At 44.7% G+C, this 26381-nt stretch overlaps 1 protein-coding gene and 1 long non-coding RNA gene across 4 annotated transcripts in view; both read left to right on the top strand.

The window, feature by feature from the left end:
* The window catches only part of ATPSCKMT (ATP synthase c subunit lysine N-methyltransferase), a 202183-nt gene extending 192215 nt beyond the window's left edge, over nucleotides 1–9968 (top strand). The window contains exons 5-7 of one of the 3 annotated variants that reach the window (XR_009610654.3): nucleotides 6832–6964; nucleotides 7834–7964; nucleotides 9747–9968. The gene's annotated coding sequence lies outside the window, so the exon portion shown is untranslated. Of the gene's footprint in view, nucleotides 1–6831; nucleotides 6965–7833; nucleotides 8072–9746 lie in introns of all 3 variants that reach the window. The other 2 variants (XR_009610653.3, XR_009610655.3) reach the window with 2 other exon arrangements.
* Nucleotides 9969–10768: 800 nt separating this feature from the next.
* The window catches only part of LOC132680675 (uncharacterized), a 36516-nt gene continuing 20903 nt past the window's right edge, over nucleotides 10769–26381 (top strand). Inside the window, exon 1 of the long non-coding RNA XR_009610658.2 lies at nucleotides 10769–10821. This is a non-coding gene — a long non-coding RNA (uncharacterized LOC132680675). The remainder of the gene's footprint in view (nucleotides 10822–26381) is intronic.

The raw sequence follows: 26381 nt of genomic DNA, 5'->3' as shown, positions 1-26381 counted from the left end.
ACATTATGTTAAAACTTATGTTCATGAATAAGCTTGAGTTCGTAGCTAGAGACTGGTCATAAAAGTTTCAGGTTGCGATAGTTTCTAAGGGAACCACTGCATTTAAATTTGAGCTCAAATTAAATGAAACAAGGGAAGAGAGTTAACGGAGGCTCTTTGCTCATCTTTGGAAAATATGAGACGATGGGTAAATTTATCAAAGAAAAGTAGTCTATATCATGTTTTTGTGAGGTGATTCATTTACATGGCAATACATTTTTTTTCTTGTTTGAACTGATGGAATTTGGGGGTTGGATGGAATTCTGGAACTTTTCTAAAGGACGAATGAGAGATATACTTTTAATTAGATGATTTTGTTTTTCTACCATGGGAGTAACTTACTTGTAACTGTAGTGGAGAAGTGGAGAAAAGCAGTAGGTGTCCAGAAGGTGGAGAGCCAGTTGCCACACGGATTGCTTTACAGACACGGAGAGTCTCCAAGTTTTTTTTTTTTTTTTAATGTTTATGTATTTATTTTGAGAGAGAGAGAGAGAGAGAGAGAGAACAAGCAGGGGAGGGGCAGACAGAGGGAAACAGAGAATCCCAAGCAGGCTCTGCACTGTCAGCTCAGAGCCCAACGTGGGTCTCGAACTCACGAACTGTGAGATCATGACCTGAGCTGAAATCAAGAGCTGGACCAACTGAACCACCCAGCCACCCCAAGTCAAGTTCTGAAACCTAGCAACTGCCCTGGGAGGGCTCAAGAATTCAGAATGTTCAAAAGGAATTCAGTCTCCAGTGTTAGAGGCCAGGCTGATACACAGTGTTGGATCTACCAAGGATAAAGGATAAAGTTAATGGTTAATCTTCCAGGAAAATTTCCCAGCATAGTTGCCTAGAATTATGGAAGCTGAGAACCATACTAGGGAAACACACTTGCAGCCCAAATTCTTCCTGCTCTACACACTTCTGCCATTCTACTGATAAGGTAAGGATGTCTAAGAATTCTACTACAAGAGAGGATTGCGACTTGGTGATGGTCATTGGAGGAGGCTATGGTGTCTGATGTTTAGGACAACCTGTTAAAGCACAGGTCTCCTGCTGGAGAGATGTGTTGACAATGTAGAAGTGCTCAGTAGGTAAGCTTCTGTAGGGAAAAAAAAAGGACTTTCGGAATTGGGTTTCTCGAAGAATCATTCAGGAGGCTAGCCACCGTGCCCACCTCCGTAGCTTCTAAACAGAACAAGCAGATTTAGCGGGCTTGTGCTCGGCGGCCGTGTGGCTAAGGTTGGCTGTGGAGGCTGGCTCGAGGGGATCTATTGACTCAGGTTTGTTCTAATGATGTGAAAAGGTCAACAGATTGGGAGAATGGCATGACAACACCTTATGAAGCTGACATAATACTTTTAAGAACTAGCCAGGAAAAAAGTCTCAGCTCTTCCCAAGGAACATTTCCATCTTACAGGACTAGCCCCCTCTCTCCTGTTATCCGAACAACCCCGTGTCCTCAAAAGCTGTCTGGAGCAAGGCCCAGTTCCCGGGATCCCGTGTGCAGACTTGAGTCTCTTGTGATTTAAGGTGTTGAGGATGAAGGAACCACCATCAGGCCATTTGCTTATTGTCTGTCTGTTCTTGCAACTACCACGGCAGGAGGACTCATTAGATGTGCTCTTAGTAGTGGCATTTTCAAGGAGGTACAGCCAGGTTAATTAAAAGCAAATCTTGTGAAAGGTAATTGTTTCTTTGATTGTAATCACTGATTTTGTGGGGAGAGTGCAATGAGGGAAGAGGGCTTAATTTAGGTAGCAGCTTGACTTTAAGACACCTGGTTATGCTCCTGAAAAACAATGCATTTGGAAGTACAAACGAAATGAAGTCCCCCAAAGAGTGAGTTCATCCTTGAAGAACAACAAACAGTGAATGTCTCGGGGGGGGGGGGTTGTAATATGGGGAGCTGGAGCAAATACTCCAGGGAACCTTGCACTACCCACCAATTCTACTAATCCGATCATCTGAACGTTCCCTGTGGGCTGTAGGCTCTTCGGGAGGAAAAGTGGATCCCTCTTGACTTTTGCATTTTTACAGTATTCACAGATACTTGGCACTCAAAATATTTGTTGACGGAATAAGTAAAGGGAGGAGGAGGCTAGTTTGGTTTAGTTAAGGTCAAGGATGTAAGCACTTGCTACGGTTGTATGCAACATTGAAACATAGGCCGTGTTTGGTTTCCATCTCCTTTATGAAGCTGTCTATACTACTCCAGGAAAAGGAGTGAGTGGCCCTCACTGATTCCATTGAACGTGTCCTGATGGGCCCGCTCTCCTGACTTACCCCCTCGGCTCACTTTCCTACTCTTGCTGACTCACAAATTCAGAGACAGTGAATGTGGGTAGGTACAGAGTGATGTAAAATAATGATCCAGCTCACCAAACGGTGTTTCCCATCTCTGGGGAATGCCTGCTCCAAGAAGGTTCTTTCTGCTGCTCAGCTTCTCTCCATGAGTTAGGGGCTGCCTCCCAGCCTTCTAAGACATCTGGACTCCTTGGCGTCTAGATCTTAAAAAGCAAAGCATGGCAGAGATGAACTATCTCCTCTTTTGCCAACTCAAGGCTCATTTGTTGGGGGACTCCCATTTTTCCCCTAAGAGGATTCACACATTCTCTTAAGTAACCCACACTGAAAAAGATCTCTCTTAAAGGGGAATTTGACTACCCACGGTAGGGTATCAGAAGAATAGCATCATTTATACAAGGGAAACACATGTGATGTGCATTCTCTACAGTGATACTCACCCCCCAGGAGGCAAAAATTGATTTTCAAGGTGGGGAGTGAAAAAAATCGTAGATATTACAATGGTTTGTGGACCTTTTACAGGGTCAAGGTGCATAACCAGAGTTACAGGTACTAAAATGTCTTGGGGAAGGGCGATTAGGAAAAAGCTAAAAAGGCTCCTTGTGGGGGAGAGGTGATGATGAAAAGCAGGCTGAGGAACACTGATCTACAGTAAGTGAGGTCATTTTATGCACCGTGTTTTGAGGTCCAGCTCACATCCGTACTTTTCTAGGAAGCTTTGCTTTCCTCTGTAGTGTTCAGTGACACCTTCTGAACTTCTCTGAAGCCCCCTGAAGGAGATGAGAGGAGCTCATTCAAGTGAGGGCCGGTGGGGTGGGCTGTGGGTTCCAGAGTGGCTCACCTGCCGTAGGACACCCATGGGTGCTCCGTAGGTGTGCTCCCCAGGTGCCGTAGGACAAGTGCAGAGGCAGGAGTTACTGGGGCCTCGAGACAAGATCAACCCAGCTGGCAGGATGTGAAACACCTTCGGGTGTTTTCATTTCTTTTATGTTGGTGTGTTGGTTGACTTCAGCGTAGAGCCCTGGGACATTCATTCATTTGATTAGGAATAAAAAACAAAAACAAAGTCTGATGCCTAATCTCCTTATGAAAACAGATTCTCCCCGGGTATCTTGCCTAAGGGGCTAGTGGTTAGGTTTCCACCATTGCCTGATTTCCAGAGCACCAGCAATTTGGTAAAGTTAGTTACTCACTTCTCTGACCCTCGGAACTAAGAATCTGACCCCAGGTACTAGGATTCGGTGCTAACCACGGATTTAAAAAAAGGGTCTGCTACACAGAACCAAAGAACTCACAGCTTCTTTACCCTTATCGGATCCATGTATCTGAGAAAATGACCCACCACGGGCAAAACTTCCTGGCCAAGGAGAAGGAATGCCGTCTGCATTGAGAGGAAGCCTCGCACAGGCTCCGGCCTCGAGTGAGCGCAGCTGGCATGTCAGCTGGATTCCCTGCTGGTGGCAGCCGTCATCATGCCTGCTGCGTCAGTCAGCCCTCAGAATTTGCAAGGAATGTGACCCTACTTGGGGATCATGAGAAAGCCAGTGGCAATCTCTCGGTACCACAGGTAGCTTTTCTCTACTGCTCCGTCCCGGAACACTCTGCCACGGAGTTCATTGCACATACTTGATTTGAGTGGGATGCAAACACACTTGTGATAATCCCTTTTCCCTTTTAAACGGTTGGTATAGTATCCAGTTTACGTTTTAAAAACTCATTTAACAGTACAGTATTTTAATAATGGGGGCATGGGTGAAGGGGAGAGGGAGATACAGGCTTCCAGTTTTGGGATGAATAAGTCACGGGGGTGAAAGGTACAACAGAAGGAAGAAAGTCAATGGTGTTGGAATAGTGTCGTATGGGGGCAGGTGGCAGATGCACCTGCGGTGAGCACAGCGTGACATAACATTTAAAAAATAAAAAGTGCATTATTTAATTCCTAAAACATAAAGCATCCTTAAAAACAGAAAGTGGATTTGACTTACAAATCTCTTTGAATACATATGAAACCAAACTAATAAAAATCGATAGCGAGGACGAGAGGCTGTAAGACTAAATTAAAGTGTGTGTAACACACACGCACACACACACACACACACACACACGATAAAGCATCGTTCAGTACGATAGCAAACAAATGATTCCTTTAAAGAAAGTCTCTAAGGTTTACCAAGAGCAATGGAATCTTCATGGTTTTGAAATAAATCAAGGCTCTTGGCATAATGCTAATTTGCATAAATCTGCATCCCACCCCCACCCCCAACCCCAACCCCCACTCCGTGTGGCTAACTCCAAGAAGGAAATGTGCTTTTGTTAATGGGCTAAACAAATCTATTGCATATTTCATATTTACTATGTATGTCCTTTCTTAAATATTAAATATTTGGTTTCAAAATAATCCGTTTTATACTGCCCAGGGTAGGAATGACAAGACCATAGTTGAAGACTACAGGTCATTGCCTGGGGGGCTCACAGTGACTGAAGTTATCAGCTGTGCCGCTACAGCCCTTGGTTCTTCGCACACCAGCTAGCTCACTGAGCAGGCGTGATGCATAATGCATGTATATTGACAAAGCACTGTATGCAGAAACTCCCAGACCGACATTAATATATGTGACATGCTGGAACTTACCGCTCAGTGGACTCCTCTGAGTCAAGACCTGTTCCACAACCGACTGCTGACCCATTCTGAGATTCAGATATGATGGCGAGGTGCTCTTGTGGTTCCTGCCAGCTCAGCCAGCCAAACACATCCAGGGCCTGGAGGACAGAAGGTTGTGGTAAGAGGATGCCCATCCCAGGAGAGAAGGCCATGCTTGGCTCTAGTGTAGGATAAGCCATCAGAGCCTGGAAATCAGGAGGCTGGGCTAGGTAGGTCAGGTCGCCAAGAATTCGCTCTCTGATCTTGGGCAAGCCAGTTAGTTTCTTTGGATCTCATTTTCTTGGACCAAACTGAGACATTTGAATTAGATAATCTCTCAAACTGAACTCTAAATAATCCTGTAAGCCCTTTCTCTTTTTCTGAGAAAGCAAAACACTGAGCTGCTAGTTGCCCATCTATAGGGCAGCAGATGCCCCTTAAAGTAGCTGCAAGTACATAGCTGTCCTTGGTGTCCAGATGTGCCGGTATCCTGGGGGCCTAGTGTTTCTTCTCCCTCCCAGTTTCTTCAAGATAAAAAGTGAGACCTCTAGCTCTAGCTGGATCCTTTCTAGATTCATTCTGATGCCACCTGTTAATTTATAAGATTTGTATAATTATTTAATCATGTGATATGTTTAAGGTTTAAAGAAATTCTTTTCTGTTAATATTTATTTATTTTTGAAAGAGAGAGACAGCATGAGTGGGGGAGGGGCAGAGAGCGAGAGAGACACAGAATCTGAAGCAGGTTCCAGGCTCTGAGCTGGCAGCGCAGAGCCTGATGGGGGGCTTGAACTCATGAACCGTGAGATCGTGACCTGAGTTGAAGTTGGATGCTCAACCGAATGAGCCACCCAGGCACCCTAAGATTTTTTATATTTATTTTTATTAGAGAGAGAGAGAGAGAGAGAGAGAGAGAGAGCAAGCAAGTGGGGGAGAAGGGGAGAGAGAGAGGGAGAGAGAGAGAATCTCAAGCAGGCTCCACACTCAGCACAGAGCCCAGCACCACAACCCTGGGATCATGACCTGAGCCGAAATCAAGAGTTGGATGCTAAACTGACTGAGTCACCCTGGTGCTCCTTATTGTGTAATATATTTAAAACTATGTCAGGATCAGGATATATTTTACCTGAACAAGAGTTACTCTTTTAGAGAATTACTTTTTTTGTAATGTTCCTATGCTGCATTTAATAATCTCTGCATCTCTTGATAGTGCTTTTGGATTAGTAAGCCACCCCATTTGTATATTCATTGGGTTAGAAATTTGGAAGCTGCTATTTATTTAGTAGGTCTCCAAATGAAGTCCATTGTGAAGGGAAGAAAGGAGCACAGTCTCCTGTACTGTAATTGAATTCTAAGTTTTCTATCCACCATTATGTAGGATTGAGCACTATAAAAACTTCTAAATTTTAGCTGTGCTGCAGTTAAACCAATAGACTAAAACCTAGTTTGAATTATAGCTGTGAAATTGCATTATTCTAGAAATAATTCCAGTACAAATGCCATAAAATATGATGATTTTTTTTTTGGACTTAGGCTCCCCCCCCCCCTCAATTTCCTTTCAGATGGTCTTATGACATCTTATGGCCGTTCAAAGCTGATTTACAACTGATAAGATGCATTAGTCAAACGTTTACTCATCTGCCAAAGTTGGTACTGATTGAAATGTTTTACATTTCCTATCTGTTTTGTCGATAGCTTTAGGGTTCTTCCTGGCGCGGGCTTCTGGGCTGTGCTCTTGCTTTATTCCTGCTTATCACCTCAGTCGATTGATCAAGTATTCGTTCCAGTTGATTGTTATTCATTAAGTCTTCTTTGAAATTGTTCAGAGAAAGTTAACTCCTATCTGTCTTGTATTTCAGACCCTCTGCTTGAATTCCATGAAACCGGCAAATGAAGCTTAATTACTTCAAGGGAGAAGAATGGATCTCAAACATGTGACCTGAAGGCACCCAGAAGAAGAGCTCTTGCTGACTTGAAAAGGGACAAAATATGGTGAGGGCTCGCAGATAAGTCAAACATCAGATCGCATAATTATACTCTACAAAATGTCTTGGCCCGTCTAAGCCCCTTTGCTAAATGTACTTTGCAAATACTATTGTGTGTTCTACAAAGCAGAGACCCTGCTCTGTGGGCGCTCAGTTCCTAATACTGTTGTTGACATTCAGTGCAAGGCTCAGGGAAACATAATTCTTGACAAGTAACCCAGTCCATCTATGTGGAGACGACCATCTCTAGATGAAAGATAATCCTTTTCTTGCCAATCAGGTAGAGCTATGTCCTTTTAAATATAAAATTCTACAGGGGACAGGTTTACTGCACTTGTGATGGATGCATATATATACGCATGTATGCTGCTGATGAGAACCTTTTCCCCTTGTTTGGGTCTCCAGAGAGATCCCCACAAAAGGTGGGTGTTGGAGGGAGTAGGCCAGATCCTCTCTCCCTGCTGATGGGCTCCAGGGAGGGGGCATCGCCTAGGATGGGAGCTGGATGGCCACTGTCCATGCCTGTGCCGTTTGAGGAGGGAAGGGCAAGGTTCAAGGGCTCTGCTTGTATCTGGGAGGTTCTCTGGCTCTGGCGCAGTGGCTAATACCAGCTCTCCTACTTCCTGTTTCCTACTGCTCAGGGCTTCCCTAGGAGCAGGTGCCTTCTCCCTCATTCTTGCACTTTCTCTGTGCAGTGATGAGAGTCCGGGTTGGCCTGTGCTCCTGCACTTTTCTGAGGAAGTCTCAGGGTCTAGCACCGGAGAGAGAAGGCTTCCTGCAGCCTCAGCCCAGACTGTTGTCCGGTCCTGTTTTAGGTGAGGAGCCGATTCCTCGATCCTCGTTATGACCATTTCCCCGTCTGCTTTTAATCTACAGGTGAGAAGGAGTGAGCATCAGGACCGCTACTCCATCCCAGGCTCCAGAGCTTCAGTTTATTGTCTGGAGATCCCCTGCAGGCCAGCATCTGTATTTTGGCTATACCGAGCAACCCCCTCCCCGGTGATATGGTGAGCAAGAGGTCTTTATTGAAGACAGTACCTCCCAGAGAGCTTAAATGAGTGCCGACAGTCCGGGGGTTTCTGAGCAGGGTCGCGGAATCAGAGACAGCTCCGAGGTGAGAACAGCACCGACAGACAGATATACAGCAATTGTCAAGTGATAAACACTCCCATGCTCCTGGATCATGTCAGTGTTTGGCCTTCCTCTGGTTCTCAAAACCGACTTAGGCCACGTTCCTAGTGACCCCCAGTCTTTTGTTTGATGCTTCCCTCTCACCCTTCCTTTCCATCTACTTTCTCCTCTTTGAAATGAGAGCTTGGCCATTCACAATACGAAGAGTGGGTTAAAGCATATCTTGATGATAATTTTTTTAAAACCGCATGAATTTGCAAGTGCTTCTTAATGATCACAGTGAGCACATGAAGGGGATATGTACACAAATGCATGTACCTACATATGTACACGTGGCAGATGAAATACACATGGATATTTATACACAAATGTATACATGTGAAATATATATGTATACAGACATATGTGTGTATAATCCTCTGTTTAAACAAAAATTTGAAGATATCCATTCTTTGCTGTTTATGGCCCCTGTCAAATTTTAAACACATCTGAAATTTTAGTAGAATGTGCACCATCTCTTAGCAAAGGTCATGACATTTATTCATTCATTCATTCATTCATTTATTCATTCATTTCTCTTTTGGTGGAACAAAGCAGGTTTACTAACTAATTTGAAGCCAACAGTTGAGGTAACAATCTGTGGGATTTCAAAGAAATCCAATCTTATGGAACGTCTGGGTCTGTACCATGAAATCAGGAAGCTTTCCTTATGTGATATATATTAGCATGACTTGGAATATCTTCCATAGAGAACTCTCATCATATCTATAGTCAGGTAACTTTGGGAAATATTGTGTTAAATAGTTTCCTTTCAGTAGAACTAATCAGAGCCTTGAATAAGCTAGAATATATTGGGGATTTGTAAGGTGGGATAATCGTGACATAATGGAAATCATCATTTCCCGTAAATATATTGGACCGTAGAACCCTTTCTTCAAGGTGCATCTCATCAGATGAGTGTTTTATAGGACAAACTTTGGGAAATGCGTATCTAAAAACATCTGAAAAAAAACCCTATCTTCCCCCTATTAAATATTAGCTTACCTGTATTTTAGCTGTCTTTTATTTTTCTTATGGTATATTTTTATTGTCTTACTATTTATTTATTTATTTATTTATTTATTTATTTATTGCTGTCTTACTGTTTAGATGTATATGTTTGTCTTCCGTCTCTTGCCTAAGCTCCTTCCCTCGCATCCACTGGACTGCATACTCAGTGGGGACAGGGTGGTGGTTCATTTCTGTATGTCTCTTCCTCCCTTGCACCCTCCCCCAGCATAATGTCGTTCTTGAAAGAAACACTGAATTCACATTTGCTGAGTCGACATATGCCACTACATATGATTTCTGTTAGTTTATTTTTTGCTTAAGCCCCTGTCCCTCAAGAGCCCCCACAGCAACTTTCTTAAAACAAAAAGGAAGGAGTTGTACCTCCTGTGAGATTTCAGGGAGAGTGGCCACAAATAAATTATTCATGTCAGAAAGGGAAATGTAGCAATGATCTTGTTAATAGCGGCGCTGGGAGAAACCAGCCTCCAGATAGCCCACGAGCCACGGTTCACGCGCCAGGAACCGCGATCTTGCCATGGCCACCATCTTTCCTTATCCGAGCAGGTCAGATTCTGACGATGAGCCAACACTTACTTGATTCTGCACAGATTTCAGGCCCTGGACAACAACAGCAGAGAAGCACAAATGTCCAAACACAGAGCGCAAAGTCCTGTTCACCAACACCGTCACTGGGAACCCTTGCCGCCTTAGAACTCGGCTCAAGAAATGCCTTTTGAGACAATTTATGTCCGATTGTTGCTCGTTCTAGTATATCTTAACATTCTTAGAACACCAATAAGGCAAGATAAAAACAAAAATAAAAAGCAAAAAATGAGAAATAAAATCTTTGTTTTTACTTACTTCTTGCATTGAAATTAGCCGACGACCCAAGGTCTGAAAGTTGTCACCCTTAAAACTCAGACAAGATTTGCCTATACGATATTGTGACGTAATAAGAGTTATATCCTTGGTCTTTATCTCCAATTCTTGGCACAGACCTCCTAGGATCCCTAGAATTTAAGAGTGAGAGGAGCATCTCCCATGATTCATCATAAAGCCCTTTCAACCAGACCTGAGTTTATACTATTAAGGTGACTGTGGAGGATGGGGCTGGTTGCCAGGGAAGCCAAGCCTGGGATTAGAGGGGTAGGACTTTGAGCCATACCCCTGATCTCCAGGGAATGGAGAGGGGCTGGAGATTAAGCTAATCACCAGTGATTAAGAATTTAATCGATCATACCTACATAATGGAACCCCCACAAGAACCCGAAACCACAGGGCTCAGAAAGCTTCTGTGTTGTTGAGTACATCAAGTTGTGCCCAGAGAGGGGTTGGAAGCCTCTCTCCCTCCCTCCCCCTTACACATCGCCCTGTGCATCCATTTGGCTGTTCCCGAGTTGTATCCTTTATAGTAAACCTCCAAATAGTAAGTCAAACACTCCTGAGTTCTGTGAGCTGTTCCTAGCAAATTATTGAACCCGAGAAGGGGGTCATGGGAACCCTTCGTTTATAGCCAGTCTGTTGGTCAAAAATGCCAGAGGCTAAGACTTTCGGTTGGTGTCTGAAGTGAGGGCATTCCTATGGGACTCAGCCCTTAATCTGTGGGGTCTGGGCGGATGCCAGGTAGTTAGAATCAGCCTTTTCACCTTCTGAATCTGCTTCTTCGAATTCTCTCCTTCTCAGGTAGGTTGTCCATGTGTTGTCAGAGGTTGCTGCCGGCACACCTGGGCTCATGTCTTCCCGGTGATGATGCTAGCAATCCGTGGAGGGTGTCTCCTTTCTGATGTTTCCAGCCATGTCCCTGTTGGGGGAGGGGGACCACTTTCTCTGGCCCAAGTGGCTGTGTCTGTCCCTGAAGTAATCACTGTGGTCAGGGGCTTGTGTTTCCTGGAGGGACCAAGCCTGAGTCTTAAGTCTTAAATATGTTGGTTGGAAAGAGTTTCTCACAAGGGGGTTTCGTTACTGGAAGAAATTGGGGGGGGGGGGAAGGGAAAGGGCGGGGCGGATAAAAGCTAGAATTACCACAGTCCATCCCAGCAACCTTCCAGAATGAAGCGGGAGGCAGCCTCGAGCATCCCCATCTTTGAGTTTCTTTACTCAAGCCGCTAGACTCACCGGTTTCATGCCTTTCAGTATTTTCTGTGATGAAAAACGTGATCAAGAGGGCGCCCCTCATCAACATCTAAGTGACTCTTTCACACGTCTATACCCTGGGGACATTCTTCATGATGTAGTTGAGGTTCAATACTCACATTTCTCATGTTTGGAGTCAATTAAACCCATTTAAAGTCGAACAGCAAGCCCTCGCGAGGCTCAGGCTGTAGGGCCAGTGGTGATATGTAGATATGTCACCACAAAACAGGGAGCATCGCAGGGTGTGCAGTCACCACACCTGGTAATTGAATGTTATTTTGGGTTTAAGCTGAAGATACTCTTCAGCCGAATTGCATAGAGAAGCAAAAAAATTGATTGTCAACAAATTCATGGCTTGGATGTTATTACTCAGAATAAATTGCAAGGGGAAAATGGCCTTTATGAGGGTGTTGATATATTTTTAATAGAAAATCTCCATCCCTGATAGAGTAGATTACAAATGTTTCTAAAGAAAACCGGAACAGTAGGTTTATCATATAAGTGCTTTCTGCTGGTCTTAGTAAATTGAGTTCCTTCACTGCCAGGAAACTGATAGTATTTATAAACAAGAGACTCAAACACCCTCTCTATCACTGAGATTTTAGGCCATTTACATACTGTGCCATCATTTTTAATTACTAGGAAAAATGATGTGCAAGAAAACCAACTATTAGAGCTTTGTTGTAGAGATGGAGAGGAAGAAATCATCCTCTCGAAATGTGTGTGTTTTTAATGCTTCCCTTAGAGTGTTGGCCTAGCCATGAAGTGGTTTGTGTGGGCACAGCGGTCTCTGATCTTGTTCTCCCTTTCACTGGAGATCGGTTTAGACCCTGTGGCTGCCGTGGGGTGAACCACGTCTGTTTACACAGGCTGGAGGGGCCGGCAGAAGAAGCGGGAGTCAGTGTGATGTTCCTGGGGTGAAGGCAGGCAGCAGTCTATAGCGTCCGTTATCCTGTGTCCCACGCTGTGCGGAGGAAATGGATGGAGAAGACGAAGTCCTGGGGGGCGGGGCAGCAAGGAGGCATCACTGTCTCCATCTTATGCCCCAGGGCTTGTCTGAACTGGAGCAAGAAAGGAAAGTCAAGTGTGATGAGGGTTGGAGAAACCCATCTGGAAAGCAGGCAGAGTGAACGGAACGGGACCCTCCTGACCACTACTTGACTTCTCTGGACACCTGCTGAAGGGGACATTAGTGCTTCCGACTCAGAAATGGCACCGAAACCAGGAGGTTCTTTCCCATTTCTGGGTACAGAGCAGCGAGTCACATCACACATCCAGGCTGAAGTAAGTCTCGTGACACGCTGTCTGCCAGGCACACTCAGGACCTCTGTCTACGACAGTCGAATAGAGCTTCTCGTATAGAATTTTATGAAGGCGGACGAAGGGATGTGTTGAGGGCCGCTACACTCTGGAGTGAGACAGATGGATAGAGACGGGTAGACATAGCTATATACATAAATAATTTATGAGATAGTGTAATAACACATGTGTAATTTATTAATATATGCAATACATGTAATGTATTGTTCTCTTACATGTATAATGTATGTGACTATTAACACGTTACATGTGACATTAATACACAAAACACAATACAGTTTTACTAATACATCTCTATCATCGATACTAGATTATGTGTGATGTGTGTGTTGCTCAACGTGTTTATTTACTGAGACACACAAGCAGTGCAGTGGGATGTGCCGTCCAGCTTTGTGCCTCCTCGGGCAGTGAGTTCATGGCCTGTGTTTTGGGAGGAGCTCCTCTTCTGGCCCTGTCTGGGTTGGGGGGCTCCTCCCAGGTTCCGCTGACCCTCCTCTGGGCCCCATGGCCACCTGGGCTGCAGTTTGCTCCCTCCCTTTGTAAGGCCCTGATGACTTCCTGCAGAATATTAGCAGTCTCTGCTTAGGTGACATGTACTCGGTAGTAGATTTTCCTGGAAACTCTCCTTTCCCTCCCTGTGTCTCCAAAGCGCCAGGAAGGGATGATACCAGCCCACAGAATACAAGGACCTATGCTGGGAGGGCCTGGTTCTTCCCCTTGGTACGGTCGTTTAAACTCCGGTCTGCGTCATTTTATTGTGTTGACTTGGGGCGACTCCTGAACGTCCTCTGGAGGCAAGTTCATTTTTTCCAGAATGAATCCCGTGATTAACACAGAACCTGCCTGGTCCTGTATGTCCCGTTCTCTGATGGGCCTTGAGATCCACGAATCCCTGACTCGTGAGCACGGGAAGGGCTGAAGGGTTTGGGCCAGGACCGTCTCCAGACTGCCTCCACTCCACGGTGGCAGTGTGGCTTTGGTGCAGGCGGAAGGTTCAGTGTCCTCTGCTTCTGCCCTCTGGCCTGTTGGCTCCTGTGGTCCTCCCCAGCGCGGCCACCTCTGAGTGCTCTGAAGGATCCCCGGGCACCCTTTCCTCTTCACCGTGGCTGGGTCCAGTTCTCTCTCTGTGTGTTCAGTTCTCTCTCTCTCTGCTCAATTCTGTCGGTGGCTGGCGTTTCTCTGGCTTCTCGGCTTCACGGGGCCCCGTTTCACTCTGAGAGAGGTGGGTCGTGTGCCAGAATCTGCTTTGTGCTGGGGGAGTCCTGGGGCCCCAGCTGTGGGTCCGCCGGCCATAGCTCCTCCTATCTACGACCTTGTATGGTTTCACAGTGTTTTGACTGTATATAAAACCCCTCTACGGAGCACATTTTTACTAGCTGCTGAAGAAAATGTCCCACAGATTCTCTATGTAATGCAATATTATTTCCTTGGAAGCATGTTAATTTTAGGGCGAGAGACTGCAGAAGGGTGGCTGGTATTAATTTGTGATTTATCTGTCTCTGGGAAAAATTAGGAAAATGGCCTTGTCTTTGGATCAGTTGAGGCTTATTTAATCTTTAGTCAAAGAATCTCCCTGTATTAGTTTCCCAGGGCTGCCGTGACAGATTACCACAAACTCAGTAGCTCAAAACGATAGAAGTTTTATCCTTTCACAGAAATCAAGTATCGGCAAGGCCACGCTCCCTTTGAAGTCCCTGGTTGCGGGGGGCCCTTCCTTTCCTCCTGCAGCTTCTGGGGGTTCCTGCCCTTCCTCGGTCTGTGGTGGTATCACCCCCATCTCTGCCTCCGTCATCTCGTGCCCTCTGTGTCTTCTCTTCTGTCTCTTACAAGGACGTGCACCATTGGACTTAGAACCACCTGGTTAATCCAGGATGATCTTATCTCAGGTCCTTAATAACATTTGCAGGGGCGCCTGGGTGGCTCAGTCGGTTAAGCGTCCAACTTCGGCTCAGGTCATGATCTCACAGTTCGTGAGCTCCAGCCCCGCGGCTCTCTGCTGTCAACGCAGAGTTTGCTTCCGATCTTCTGTCCCCCTCTCTCTGTCCCTCCCCTACTGGTTCTCTCCCTCCCTGTCTCTCTCCTTCTGTCTCTCAAAATAAAGAAACTTAAAAGAACACATTTGCAAAAGCCCTTTTTCCAAGTCAGGCCACATCCCGAGGTTCCTGGCGGACTTGTCTTTGGGGAGACTACTGTTCAACCCCCTGGAGCCCCTCTTCCTATGGAGGTTTCTCCTCAGGGGGTGCACATTTTGTTTTTTAAATCAGAAAGCAGATCTTTTCAATAATGTGTCTCTCAGGACAATGATTCGCAGATAGTAGACCATGACCAACAGCGTCGGCCTCACCCGGGAACTTGTTAGAAATGCAATATCCCAGGCCCCATGCCAAACCTACCAGAAACCGGCCCTGTGGCCCAGGAGTCTGTTTCAACAGGCCAGCCAGGGGATCCTGCTGTGCTAGAAGTTGGAGAATCTCTGCCGGGTGCCTTCAGAGGGGACCCACACCTTCTCCAGTACTGTGTTCCAGTACCCTGACTAGCTGGGCTGGCCAGGAGAACTCACAGCTCCCTGGGGCCGGAGGGCTCGGCCCTGTTCTCCCGCTTCCCCCACCTCAGGTGGAGCTGTGAGCCCCGAGAAGCTCCTGACACCGCAGTCCACCCCCATCTTCTGGTGAAAGCTAAAGGGCCACTTGCCTGGCCTGAGGAAGAGGCATTACTACCCGCCTTGGCCCCCCTGGCAGAAGTAGGTTCTCAGTGACCCTGTGCTCGAAGGGCCCTTTGGGAGTGTTACAGGTTGAACTGTGTCCCCCTCAGATTCGTTTGTTGAACCTTGACCTCAGATTGTGACCTCATTTGGAGATAAGGTCGTTGAAGATGTAATTAGCTAAGGTGAGGCCTTGCTGGAGCAGGGTGGGCCCCTCATCTCGTATGACTGTTGTCCTATAAAAAAGGGGAACTTGGACCCATAGACAGATATACACCCAGGGGGGAGGGGATGCGAAAGATTGCCGGCAAATCCCCAAATGCGAGGAGAGTGGCACACAGCAGACTCTTCCTCACAGGCCTCAATGGGAACCAACTTGCCCGCACCTTGATCTTGGACCTGTAACGTCCCGAACTGTGAGACAATATATTTCGGTGTTGAACCCCCCATGGTCTTTGGTACTCTGCACGGTCGGCCGAGGAAACCAAAGCAAGAAGCGTTTAGGGTTAATTTTCTTTTGTGAGCTGGCCTGAGTTCTGAACAATTAACTTCAAAAGAACTTTTTGAGCACAACTCATTTGTCAGTTGGGAACTGCCTCACAGCAAAGCAAAAGCTCTATGTCATGTTGACAATTATTTGGGACACGCAGTTCTCAGTTCCTGAGAGTGTTCAAGATGATATTTTTAGTGAGTTTTAACTGATTGTGGTATCTTAAAACGGTTGTCAAAAGAATAATGTTTTAGATTTTATAGCACTTTTGACCTTCTTCTTCTTCATCTTTATTTTCTTTTGGAATTATCCTTTATAAATGTTTTTTTCCCCTTAGAATCTCTCATTTGTTCAGAACTACAAATCATCACAATTAGATATGAAGGACTCAGCTGAAAATAAAAGCAAATTAATGTATATGTTGGAGGAACATTTTGTGCCATTTTTCTCTTCCAATTAGCCCAATTAGTCAGTGACATCTAGGACTGGTCTTCCAGAAAGAATTACGGGCCAGAAGTCCCGTTCTCCACTTTAATGAGTTCTTGCAAGAGAGCCGGTCATTCTGCATAAATTGATAAGTACGAGATGTCCTGGGTAATAATTCCAAGTGTTTATGCTGCTCTTCCATTGTTCATTAATTTTTGTCAGGTAAACTTAAGGCTTTAAAAATGTGAAAGAGGTAACAATTCATTGGTGATGTGAAACTGCCAAAAAAGGTTACAGTTCTCTAACATCGGACATTTTTTTCCTCCTGTACCTCACAATGTAGGCCGTATGGCACGCGAGCGTCCACACACACACACACACACACGCACACGCGCGCACACATTTCTTACTCTGATTCCTAAGTGGGCAATGTTAGGGGAAGCCAATGGAAGAGTCAAAGTCTCTGCAGTCGGTACTCATTCAGTAGATGCCACGCCGCCTAGATTCTCCTCCTGAGAATAAGCGTGTATCTATTTCATGACCAGGAGAATCTGGAACTAAAAATGATGATAATGCTCTTCAACAACCTGGTATTTGGAGCTCTCCTTAATGAGAAGAAAAGTACAAGGAAGCATCTTCGTAAAAGAGAACTACTTTGAAGTGGTGCCCGGGTGTCTAGCCCTTAGCAGCCCCAGGTTCAAATTGAAGTCACATTTTCTTTAACTCTCAGAGTGATACTACTTCAAACTTCCCCTGCAGGTGCCTGCCCCCCTGAAGCGATCTCCTGGGTATTTGGGAGGCTTCTGTGGATTTGGGATGGGCTCTCTCATGACCTTTATCCCCAGCCTCAACTTCTCGGACTAGCCTACGGTCCTTGCCACCAGTGGCCCACGTGGAGAGACCCCTCTGGTGGACACGGGCCTCCGTCTTTTGGTGAAGGCTAAAGGGCCTGTACTCCACCCTGAGAAAGGGGTATTACTGACCGCCTTTGCCTCTCTGTCTCCAACGTAAATCAAGCCCTTCCATTTAGAGCCCACAGTTGAAATCGGGCTGCGTTGGTAAGGTTCTACTGAATGCCTATGGGTAAATGATGGAAAGTACAATACCAAGAATAGTTAACAATGGTTATGAGATGTGGTTTTCAGAGGGAAGTCACCTCCCCACCCCCCATGCATTATATGCACACATTCAAAGTCCATCCGCTACAAGGTCGAAGAGAAGATGGTGTTCCCCTTCACCTCATTGTAAACTTCATCTCTGAAGTCTGCATTCTGTGTTCCCATATCTCCCTCTTCCCAGGGGAAGGGATGCTGGGAATGTACACTCATCCTAACAGAAACTGCTCACGTCTCACTCCAAGGGGCCCCAAAGATAATCATTTCGGAAGAGGACAGTTCAACGCCAGGATATTCACCAATGTTGAGGGTGGTTCATGCAAATAATACCAGCACATGTGTTAACAGTCCTATGCAGCTTTCGTCTTGCCAAGCCAAATTTACTTCCTTGTATAGTCCAGACTCCAGCATTAGGGAAAGATCGATGTCTTCACAATTTTCTTGAAGTTCCAGGTCTCAAGTTAGAGGATCCAGGGTTTTATTGGGAAAGATTGACATAAATTCTTGATAAGCTATAGTTCTTTCTAAAATTCTTAACCAAATCATGACTAATTTCTTTCCTTTCTTCTTCCAGTGAGAAGTCAACAGTGAGAGGTACGATTCAAACTCAGTCCTTTAGAATCTGGTTTTGCACCAGGTCACCTCACAGTTTTCCCTTGGAACCATAGGTAGGAACTCACTCTATATCTGAGGAGTCAGAAGGATGTGTTCAAACAAATGAGCCACCCCCTAGCTTGTTCCTTTTGAGAACGTTCTACAGTTCTAGAAACCTCAGAGTTGAGTTTTGCATAGGCCACCTTCTTACACAAATATCAAGGGCTGTATTTCACAGACTGTGTGATCTTAACAAAAATCTTTTCAGATAGGTGAAGGGTCAATTTTTAATTTCCTGAAGCTAAACTGAAGACGAGAGCATTTAAAATTGTACTTGGCCAGGCTTTATGTCCGGAATTTCAGGGTGTGTGCTTCAGCCTTGGTTGGTGCTGTTCTCCGTGATACCTCCTGGGCATTTTAACGTTCAAAAGTCCTAAATCCTGAAGAGGATGAGTGATATACTAATTCTGTGTGTGGATAGTGCTTTGCATTTCGTTGTAGAGCCGTGTCGTCCTCCCAGTTTTATGTGGCTTGTCCATGCTTCCTCCCCGGAAGAGTTTAGTTCCCTTCAGGAATACTCATGAGTCACTGTGTTAATGATGGTAGCAGGCTCAAGAGGCTTCAGAGATGAGAGCCATGGTCTCTGCAATGACTCATGGAATGATAGCAAAGGCAGATTTACAAACAAATGAGCATGACACAGAATAAACACTGTAATAGTGGGATGTATACGTTACACAGCAAAGCATATGGTGGCATTCTGCCTGGCTAAGTTTCAGTGAAAGCTAAAAGGAGGAAGTTTTTCCTTTTTCTTTTTTAAATTAGGAAGATGAGAAGATCTTCCTAAATTAGTAGGGGAAGCTTTTCTAAACATGGAGAATATGAGCGAAGGCCTGGAAATATCTGAGAAGGAGCAGACTCCTCTGTCTAGATTGGAAGGTGGAGAGGCTGGAAAGGTAAACCAGGGCCATTTTCCGAGGGTCTCGAATGCCACGTTAAGGAGGGTTTGCCTTATTCGATAGGTGATGCAAATTCTCAGGTACTTAGGAGTCTGTGCGGCAGAGAGGACCAAGAAAATATGTGCTTCCTCTCTCAGGATGTGGAGGTCTCACTGAGAAGGGGCTGCAGGAAGGGCCACGCAAATGGTTCTCTAATGCAGTAGGAGTGGAAGTAAAATTGGACTTCCTCATCAGAAAGCGGGACGTGTGATTCTAGGCTGAAGGCAATGGGGAGAAGCTAGTTCTTGTGTGGATCTGGATCATCAGCATAGAAGTGATAGGTAAATTTATGTGCTACGAGAAGCGTGTTGACATAAATTCAAGGAATAGTAATATTTATGAGGTGTCAAGAGGAAAACTATCATGGCGGAGACCAAAAGGGGGTAGTGAGAGATGGAAAGGCCAGCTTCCTGTGAGGTGATAAGGTGGGAGATGGTGGAGGGAGGGTTTCAACAAAGAGGAAACAATCAACTGTAGGAGAGGTCCGGGAAAGCAGTGGCAGAAAACCATCCACTGGATTTGACAATTAAAAAACGAGACGCTTCTTCCGAGGTGGAATGATTTTGGGGGAGGGAGAATGGCAGGGGTCGAGAACAAAAGGGCAGAGGAATGTTGAGCTTCCAGTTGGAGACAATCGTTTCATGAATATTTAATAGTACGAATGCATATGTACTAAGGACTTATGTCTATACTCATCAATTACTCTGAGCTAATTATGTGATCTGAGCAACATAAAAATCCCTCCTCCCCCTCTTAAAATAGCTTCCCTCCTCTAGACTCTGGCAGTAGGCATACCTCTGCTCATTAGCTGGGGCCAGTGTTTGAAATGGTACTGGTGTGTAGGGTAAGAAACACCTCTCTTAAAATTGTGAAAGACCCTATTCTCAGTGAAAAACTCGTAACTCTGACATAACCTGCGTATTCATTTGCTGGGGCTGCCATAACAAACTACCCAGAGGGGGTGGTTTAAACAACAAAGATTTAATTTCTCACAGACTTCTCTGGAGGCCAGAATTCTGAAATCAAGATGTCCTCGGGGCTGGTTCCTTCTGAGGAATGTGGGAGACTGTGGTAGGGCTCTCTCCCTGGCTTGTAGATGGCCGTCTTCTCCTGTGTCTTTGCGTGGTTTCCCAATGTTCATTTGTGTATCTGTGTCCAAATTCGGTTTTTTTTTTAAGTGTATTTGAGAGAGACAGAGAGAGTGTGAGTGGGTGAGGGGCAGAGAGAGGAGAGAGGGAGAATCCCGAGAGGCTCTGCATGGTCAGCACACAGAGCCCGATGCGGGGCTCAAACTCATGATACTGTGAGATCATGAGCTGAGCTGAATTCAAGAGTCAGATGCTTAACTGACTAAGCCACCCACGTGCCCCCAAATTCTGTTTTTATATAAGGACACCAGTCATATGGAATTAGAACCTCATTTGAAATAATCTCATTTTAACTTAGTTACTCTTTAAAGACACTATCTCCAAATATAATCATATTCTGAGGTGCTAGGGTCAGGACTTTATCATATGAATTTTGGTGACATAATTCAGCTCAGGGCATCCATCTTATGCAATAATCTGTAGGTGAGTATTTGGGGAGTTTTAGACACACTTAGAACCAGAGGCAGATTATCAACATGGGCCCAGGGAACGAGAGTGGGAAGCAGGGCCTTTCCTGTGTGGGGACTTCACTGTCTGCAAGACAGGATGCCTGGAGCAGCAGACATGGTTTCATCTCTTTGAAAGGTTTGTCTGTATCCTGACGACTTGATGTCACTATCCATAAAATCATTCCACAATCTCCTCTTGTCCTCACTGCGTGCTCATCAAACAGTTTTTTATTTATAATTTGACTGTGTTGGAATCTTCAAGGAGGTGAGAATGTGCTGACCACAAGAAGTGAGTCTCATGGTGAGTGAAGAGTTCTTTTTAAATTTTTTTTTCAAGATTTTATTTTTAAGCAGTCTCTACATCCAATGTGGGGCTCAAACCCACAACCCTGAGATCACCCTACCGACTGAACCAGCCAGGTGCCTCAGTATAGAGTTCTTTTGAGGTGAATTAAGAAACCATTGTTCTCATGTATGGATCAGCCTCTTGAGGACAGCTGGAGCCAGTCCCTGGGAGACGTCCGGTGCCTGGCAGAGCTGGGGACCAAGTCACCTTCCCCAATGCTCTTCTCCCAGAAGTCTGGGCTCTGCCTGGTCTTCTCAGACAGCTTCTGTGGCTCTCTTCACTGCAGACGCAACACTTATGAATCCTTTTCATAAAGGATCTTGTGGGAGGACTTTGAACCATTTGCTAAAATTAGATTTTTGGATTACTGATGGCTTTTTATTACCCATATGCTGTCTGTCTCCTATTGCCACAAGTAATGGAAATGCGAAGGTAACTTGGCAGTGTTACACAGTGTTATCCATCATTGTGTATTTCCATGGTCTTTTGTGGTTTTGTTACTTTATGGTGGCATCTCATCAGACCAAGACCTCTCCCAAGAAATCGCTTGTTAAAAAAAAAAAATCATTGTTATAGCCACTGTGTGTGTGTGTGTGTGTGTAGAGTGGCTGTTGTTGGAAATGCCTACATTCAAGATGGCCTTTCTTCCCCTCCCCCACAGGTATTGAGCGTAGGATTCTCTTGCCCTGAGCAAGTGCAGTTTCTCTCTCTCTCGCTCATGCTTCCCTTTCTCATTTACCTTAAGGGGGTCTTGTGCCCTGAAAGTAATTTTTTTGTTCAATAAGCCTGACCCATAAATCCACTAGGAGTTATTAATATTCTTATGACTTCTGCACAGACAGTGGCTGTATCTTTGACCTATGATTCAGTAGATATCTTCTGAATAGTAGAAAACTGGAATTGCAGAGGTGAAATATTTATATACTTTCCTTCACCCAAGATTTCAAGGACGAATAAGAAGGTGGATACATCCTGAAAAAAAGTCTAAAGGGCAATGGATATGAGCTACTTAAAGAGAATAAAGAAGCTAATAGGATGTCATTAATGATTCCTTTGAAGAACTAAAGGTATAAGATTGTTTCTGTGCATTGTATTAGTAAATTTTTGTACTTTCAATATTAAAATACCTTTTGATTCTATCAGGGTTCTCCAGTATATGTGTGTGTGTGTGTGTGTGTGTGTGTGTGTGTGTGTGTCTGTATGTGAGTGTGTGTGTATACTGCCAAGTTCAAAATTTGTAATTCAAGTCTGAAGGCCATCAGGCTGGAGACTCAGGAAAGAGCTGAGTCAGGTCATGAACCTGAAGACTGTCATGCTATTAGGGGAAGAGCGGATGATGTCATAACTCAAGTCTGAAGGTTGTCTGCTGGAAGAATCCTTTCTTATTCCAAGGGAGTCAGTCTTTTGCTCTGGTAAGGACTTCATTTGGTTGGATAAGGCCCACCTACATTATGGAGGGAAACCTGCTTTAGTTAAAGTCCACCAATTTAAACGTAAATGTCATCAAAAAAACCCTACAGAAACATCTAGAATAATATTTGATCACATATGTGGGCACCATGTTCCAGCCAAGTTGACACCTAAAATTAACCATCACAGGAATATTCTCTGAAAGTATTAAAGCATATTTATTGCAATTATATAGATAGTAGCCTTTTTTATTTTTGACAGGCTGGTTGACTTCTCCTATATAAATAGCAAAGAAGGGACAGTCCATGGTCAGGTGGAGTAGAATCAGGCAGAATGCCTCCTTTCTAGTTTTTCAGTGAAGTTTGAATTTTAGAACCCTTTTGGGGCACCTGCTTGGCTCAGTCAGTTAAGAGTCCAACTTCAGCTCAGGTCACGATCTCATGGTTCATGAGTTTGAGCCCTGCGTCGGGCTCTGTGCTGTCAGTTCTGTCAATGCAAAGCCTGTTTCAGATCCTCTGTCTCTCTCTCTCCCTCTGCCCCTACCCTGCTCTGTCTCTCTCTCTCTCTCTCACAGATAAATAAACATTTAGAGCCCTTCTGAATGCATGCATTCAGTGTACGTCCACAAAGCATGCATGGCTGTGTCTGTGTGTGTGCTCAGCTTCACCTAAGCCTTTAGAAAACTTTGGTTTGGATTCAAGGGCACTTACTGGGAAGAATAACCATTTGGGTGATGATGCCATCTTATGTCAATTTGAACTTGAAAAAAATGACATTGTTCTAGAATCTGTAAGCTTCAACATTTGTATCAGTAATTTGAATGAAGATAAGCAGGTGTGCCTTATAACTTTTTGATATGCTTGCTGAATCTGGACTGGACAGATTCAGTCACTGGACAGTGGGTAAATAAGACCATAAGTGAGCGTCCAGGATAATGTGGAGAGGTTCAAATGTAGAACTGAATCTAAGTGGAAACTTACAAGAGCACATTAGTGATCCTATTCTTGGCTTCAGAAGCACTTCTGCAAACTGTAGGAAGGTGGGGTTGTGGCTTGGTAATGTGGGACGTGTAAAAAAGACTTAGGAGACTTGAGGTGACAGTGGATTTGGTGAATTGGCCAGAGCAAAGTGGATGCATTGAAGACCTGAGCTGAGTTTGCTCGTCAAGTCTGCATTGCCTGCTGGGGAGAGGGCACTGCGCTCACCAGAAAGTCACAGAACAATTGGCTACTTCATTTACTCATAACATCCTTAACTGGCATTGCTAAAAGGGGCTTCCATTGAAAAATTGCTAGAAAGTAGAGCGCTTGGTGAGATATTTCCCTATGACCTTTCTTGTTACTGTCATGTTATTTAGAAAACCAGCACTCAGAATTTGCTTCGACAGTGGAAGTCTTTATAGTATAAATCCATTTGTTCTGGCAAATGTATCTCTATTAGTATATTTTAGCTTAAATCAATTATATAAGTGCTTCGTAAGAACATTTATTGTGCCCAGTGTTTCACCAGCATCAAGGATTTTAGAAAGTGTTTGATCTTTCTTTTTCTGAAACTCTTACAAGAGTGATGGGCTTACTAAAATTTACAGTGAAGCTAACCTGATTACTCTGAGCTATTTTTAAGAGGATTAGACTATTCAAGGCCAGATGGAGTCTAATCCCATGACTAATGTTTTGGCCAATAGAGTACAATGCTTTTTGATTATGAAAATTGGTTAGTAACCATCTCAGTATGCTCCACCCTTTCCTGCTTATGACAAACAGTACTAAAATGTTTCTCTTGGAACCTGGTTATAGATCAGCTCTATATTCCTGAATTAATCACTGTTTAGTAGGGCAAGTTGCCATGTTGCAGAAGGGACCTAGGGGTAAAGTTCTTTGGCTGTTGACAATGGCGGGTGACTCATTAGAGCCAAATGTTTCCCATTATTTAATCAAGGTCGAATACAGAAAATGGAGTAGGGTTGTGGTGGTAATAATCATCTCAGAGGGATCTGGTCTTTGCCAGGATAGAATTAAGTGTCCAGGTTGAAGTTTCCAAATGGTTTTTGTTTTTTGCCTAAAAGAAAGCAGCTTACTTGAGTTTATTATCATCAGTGTGCTAAAATTCACAATGGTTACAAGTTTTAGGAGAGTGGTTAATTAACATGACTTCTCAAGCAAAAGGGATGTCTCACGGATTTGGTAACCAAATTGGTGGTCCCAAAGGCTTTTAGTCTGATAAAAGAAAATTTGAGGATACTTTTGTACCAAAGGGAATCTGGAAATGTGGCTTCATTAGAAAAATAGCAGATTTTTCTGAGAGATGTTGAGTTTATGAAGACAAGAGAATCGAATATTTGAAATCAGGACTGTATTGGTGAAGATAAACTCTTGCTCTGTCCTGATCCTCCATTTCCCCCTACTCGTTCCCTAATTGGATCCTTCACCATTGTTTACTAAGTGAGAGCACCACCAGGTAGCTCAAGCCAGAACATCAGGCATCATCCTTTATACCTTCTTCTTGCAGAATTTTTGTATCCAATCAATGGCTAAGTCCTATTGATTATATTTCCTAATAACCATCCTAGGGGTTCAGAATGAGAATTGCCCCAATATGTGCCATGTTGGCACGCAGATGATTTTGATCTGAAACAATCAAGGCACAAAGAAGCTTTGACCTTCCCCTTGACTGCCTAAAAGAATTTAAATAGAGGACCTGCTCCAGGAAGAGAGCTACCACATAGATAATTACATTATAACGTGAACCAGGGTGGTAGACAAGGAGGAACTTAGCTGAGGCCTGTTTGATCAAAGTCTATGTCCCATTGCTCTGTATGGCCTAGCAAATGTTTGCTTACCAAACATTCACTCTTTTTCATTTTCCTGTGAATTGTCTTCCTTCCCTTTGAAGTTCCGGACCCCTGCCCCCCCCCCTTCTCCTTAGTTCAGGATGACACATATACCTCATTTTGCCTGTCTTTGGACTCTCTCAAGTTTATGTGGAGTGCATAATTAAAGTTGATTTTTTTCCCTGTTGATCTGTCTCATGTCGACGTAATTCATAGACCAGCCAGAAGAAAAGTGTTTCCTCCCAGAACCATCCACTTGTCTCTACTCTCACCACCATTTTGGGTGAAGCCACAATCTTATCTTCTGTGGGTCTTAGAAACAGCAGTCAAATTGGCCTCTTTGCCTCCACAAGCTCCCCTTCTCTCCCTTCAACTTCTTCTTGACCCTGCAACAGAGTTGGGTTTTTAAAACCCATTTGACCATGTTGTCCCCCTGTGTAAACCACTCGATGGCTCCCCATTGCTGTGAAGATCTAACCCCATCCTCACTATGACCCATGGGGCCTCCATTACTTGCCCGTTTGCTCCTGTAGCTTCTTCTCTCTCTGTGCTCCATGCTTCTCATTCTCTGCGCTCCATGCTACCCTTGCTTCAGTTTCTTGAACTGAGGCCTTCCAACTCAGAGCTTGCATGCACATTTCCTCTGCTTGGATCGTGGTCCTCCTGCTTCTACCTTCCAGACTTTTTCCATGCTGACACCTACTCGTGTGTCAGCTCCCAAGGTGACGGCAGCTGCCCAAACTAGCCTTTCCCGGTGCAGCAGTCTGAGCTGCATCTCCTGGCCGTCTGCCCAGAAGCACCCAGTACTTTTCCTTTGTGCATCATTGCGATCAAATCATTGTTTAACTAGTTGTTTGGTGTCTCTCTCACCAGCTAAACTGTAAGCTCCCTGGGGGCAGGTACGGTGTCTGCTGCTATGTTTCCTCTACACCAGAGCTCTGCTTGGACTCACTACCTTGATTTCCTGTTGAATAGAGAAATAAATGGACATTTGGGATGTGTGGTTACTGTGGCAGGGGGAGCTGTCCTACGAGCTAGAAAGCTCAGGAACGAGGAATATATATATATACAGCTTGCGTGGCAGTGCCATGTGAGTGAATGTTAGCCCAGTGCATTTCTACTCTTCAGTCATCCATGGTCCTTTTGGTACATCTCTGCCACGCTGCAATCACTCCCTAAGGAAATGGGTGTTAACGAGCAGAGAGTAGAGAAAAGCAGGCAGGGTCCCTTTCTGGCTTGTGAGTTGTGAAAACTGAGTTTGGCACAGTAAAGAATATATCTGG

The sequence above is a fragment of the Panthera onca genome, chromosome A1 (genome assembly GCF_046562875.1).
Source record: "Panthera onca isolate mPanOnc1 chromosome A1, mPanOnc1 haplotype 2, whole genome shotgun sequence".
Lineage (NCBI taxonomy): Eukaryota > Metazoa > Chordata > Mammalia > Carnivora > Felidae > Panthera > Panthera onca.
This window is presented reverse-complemented; position numbering and strand designations above follow the sequence as displayed.